Below are 4170 nucleotides of genomic sequence, written 5' to 3'. Positions count from 1 at the left end.
ATTGCTGCTATAAAACACAACTTAACTCAAACCATCTGGGCGTCCCCTGCCTGGTGGTAAAGACTGACAGATTTACCTACCAGTCAAATGTTTTAGAACACCTTGATTTTTTCCGTTTTTTTAGGTTCAAAAGTAAGTTAAAAACATAAAAATATTATAAAATTTAAACCCGAAATGCAACAAGAGTCTGACTTTATGATTTTAACCAAAAAGTCTTTTTTGTCATGGACCAGATCAAGGACAGTTACTACTGAAAGCAAATTATGGTCTTAAATTGGATGCAAAATATTCCTACAGGTGATTGGAACAAACTGGCTCAGAAGCTCGGCAGGCTTGACACCCCCTTAGGACACCAGGGAACCGACGAATCCTGGTTAGAGGCTAACAGCAGTGTTTTTAGCACAGTTTGCTTGGCTGCGTTTTCCCCTCTGTCATGACTGCTTGTTTAATTATTCTCTTTGCTACGGTGGAGGGAGTTGGAGTCTTCCAATCGGCTCATAGAAAGCTTAGAGCAGTGTTTCACCTGCATTTGGGTGCATCGCCTAATGATTTTTCCCTTTTTTCTTATGTATATCCTTTTTTCCTGATTGCAATCATGTATTTCAAACAGTTTGAATAATCAAGAGGGTGTTTGAGTCTTTCACTCATGTCCCTGGCATGTAGGGCAAATCTTTACTTGCATACGGGGGATTTACCTAATGAGTGTTTATGTGTTTCAGGAAGCCTGCAATCTGGATTGTTAACCTTTAACAAATGAATTGTAACTTCTACCAAATAAGTTATATTTCAGGTACTTGGTATAGGGGTTATTGCCTTTGGTATTTGTTTTCATTTTAAGCCATTTACTACAGTTGTCTCAACTATTGGAGATTACTTTTAAACCCTCTACTTCTATATAACTAGTGTTGGAACAGACTGTATTACAACATCCTCAGGGCAGAATTTGGACAGGTTAGTCCTTTAGGACAGAGGAAATTGCTATCAAAATGACAGGAAGAAAGGAAATTAACAGAAATAGATAAACAATTATAAGCTTTAGTTATGGAGGTCTGTCCTACAGAGAACCCGCCAAGAAAGCCGAGGTGGCAGTCAGTACAGTTTCCTATACCATCAAAAGGCCCTGATGAATTAAAATTTGACATCTTTGCTACATCACACAGGGTTTTTGTATGCTATCCAATAGGTTAAAAAGGATTCCTGAGTGTGTGACACCGACTGCCAAACATGCATGAGGAAGTGTGATCGTTCTAAGGATCTTTTGTTGGATCCAGGTTGGCAACTTGGATAGGTTGACTGGCAAACTGGACAAAAAGGGTAACTATAGGATTTTGATACATCTTGAAATTCCCTCTGGTGTAACCCTAGTTAGTCAGAGGTTCACATTACACCAATATAATACTTCTAGGTAATGTCAGAATTACTTAAGAAGACAAGAAGAAGCCGGTAGGCTGCAAAGAACAGAATGGCCTGCACAGTCTTCCGACTTAAACCCAATTGCGCTTGTTTGGGATGAACTGGACAATCTACAAGTGCAGCACATTTGTGGGAACTTCTGCAATAATATTGGGAAGAACATTCTGAACAATATCTGAGCGCAACTGTAGAAAGAATGCCTCGATTGTGTATAGATGTTCACAATAGCTAGAGGAGGCGATTGTGAAAAGTAAAAAATCTGGATTTAATTTGGTGAAACTAAGTAATCCATTATTTTTATTCATCTTAACTTGTTTTATTTGTTCTCTGCTTTCATTTCAAAGTACACTTGAGACATTAAACTGTGTAAATATCACTAAAAATTCAGATGTTCTTAAACTTTTGACCGGTAATGCATATCCTGCTTTCCCTTTTTCACGAGTTTTTTTTTTTTAACCAAATGGTTCACCACCCCCGGTGACTCTATGGCTTACTGAATCTTTTGCCCTTTGGCTCACTTCAGGAAATCTTTTCTATTAAAGGAGATGTCTCGAGGAAGCAGTGATTTTTTTTTTTGCCCAGTCCCCCTAATTAAACATACATTACTAATTACCCCTGTAAATGACTTTCCTAGCTGGTTCGTACTTACCGTTCCAGCGTTTCAGCAACTTATAAAAGTTTCCCCAAGATGGCCGCCGGCTCTTTCCCCGTCGCTCGCTGCAGCCCGACGTGCGCGCTCCCGAGACGCTGCCAGCTGTGTCTCCATGGCAACCGGACGCCCTGCAGCCGCCGACCAGACGCCGCGCAGCCGCCGACCAGACGCCCCGCAGCCGCCGACCAGACGCCCCGCAGCCAGGCAGCAGGTAACCGGCGCTAGCCCCCGGCTCCCCAGCGCTACGCTCCCGGCTCCCCAGCGCTAGACCCTCAGCCCAGGTGAAGGCCCCGGAGCCCAGCGCTGGGCTCTGGGGCCTTCACCTGTCAGTGAACATCACCCCCGACCCATCACTTACCCCCCTGGCCCAGCGCTAGTTCCCCCGGCCTAGCGACAGCCCCCCCCATCGCAGCGACAGCCCCCCCGGCCTAGCGACAGCCCCTCCATCGCAGCGACAGCCCCCCCCGGCCTAGCGACAGCCCCTCCATCGCAGCGGCAGCCCCCCCCCCCGGCCTAGCGACAGCCCCCCCATCGCAGCGGCAGCCCCCCCCCCCCGGCCTAGCGACAGCCCCCCCCGGCCTAGCGACAGCCCCCCCATCGCAGCGGCAGCCCCCCCCCCCCCCCGGCCTAGCGACAGCCCCTCCATCGCAGCGACAGCCCCCCCGGCCTAGCGACAGCCCCCCCATCGCAGCGACAGCCCCCCCCCCCGGCCTAGCGACAGCCCCCCCCATCGCAGCGGCAGCCCCCCCCCCGGCCTAGCGACAGCCCCCCCCCGGCCTAGCGACAGCCCCCCCCATCGCAGCGGCAGCCCCCCCCCGGCCTAGCGACAGCCCCCCCATCGCAGCGGCAGCATCCCCCCCGGCCTAGCGACAGCCCCCCCATCGCAGCGACAGCCCCCCCCGGCCTAGCGACAGCCCCCCCATCGCAGCGGCAGCCCCCCCCCGGCCTAGCGACAGCCCCCCCATCGCAGCGGCAGCCCCCCCCCGGCCTAGCGACAGCCCCTCCATCGCAGCGACAGCCCCCCCGGCCTAGCGACAGCCCCCCCATCGCAGCGGCAGCCCCCCCCCGGCCTAGCGACAGCCCCCCCATCGCAGCGACAGCGACGACAGCCCCCCCGGCGCAGCGGCAGCCCCCCCCGGCCCATCACTTACCTGGACGGCGGGACAGCTGGGCGGCTTCTCCGGACAGCTGGGCGGCTCTGCACCTTCCTCTAACAGAGGAAGGTACAGAATGGCCGCTCCAGCGCGCTCCCGAGCAGTGACAGCTCGTCTGCGCATGCGCAGAAGAGCTGTAGCGGGGAGCACACTGAAGCGGCTCGTGCTGAATGGAGAAGACCGGACTGCGCAAGCGCGTCTAAAAAAGCAAGCTGCCGGCGAATTTAGACGGAACCATGGAGACGGGGACGCCAGCAACGGAGCAGGTAAGTGGAATAACTTCTGTATGGCTCATATTTAATGCACGATGTACATTACAAAGAGCATTAATATGGCCATACAGAAGTGTATAACCCCACTTGGTTTCGCGAGACCACCCCTTTAACTGAATCTTTTCCCCCACTCAGTGAATTCATTTCAGTAAAGTCTACCTTTTTATCTTAGTTTGGTTATACTAAAGCATGCAAGATCATCCCACAGTTAATCTACAAGAAAAGGAAAGGGCTAGCAAAACTACTCCAACCACAGTAGCCACACAGAAAAAAACAAACGTAACAGGCTTCTAGAAACTATAACACATGCTATAAAAACCACTAATGATCATCAGTAACCCGTACACAACTGAGCAGGCAATCATAAGGAAAAACTGTTACCTTCCATCCCCTGAATGCTGTAACCCTTTATGTACTACCCACAAGGCAGCAGCAATGAGAAAAGGAGAGAATAAGCTTTTTGTCACCTTAGCTGATGGGATCCCTCCTCGATAGTGTAGGATGCAGAAGTAGGGCAAGGAAGTTTTTCAGAGGTCACCAAATGAGAAGTTACTCCTTGAATAACAGACACCAAACTGATTGCTTCCTTGCTGATGATCATAGTTTACGGACTATCAAGGACCACTGGTTCACTTACACACATTGTTGTTAAGTGCAATTTGTCCAGAAAAGCCCCTCA

The sequence above is a fragment of the Eleutherodactylus coqui genome, chromosome 5 (assembly GCF_035609145.1).
Source record: "Eleutherodactylus coqui strain aEleCoq1 chromosome 5, aEleCoq1.hap1, whole genome shotgun sequence".
NCBI classification, from domain to species: domain Eukaryota; kingdom Metazoa; phylum Chordata; class Amphibia; order Anura; family Eleutherodactylidae; genus Eleutherodactylus; species Eleutherodactylus coqui.
This window is presented reverse-complemented; position numbering follows the sequence as displayed.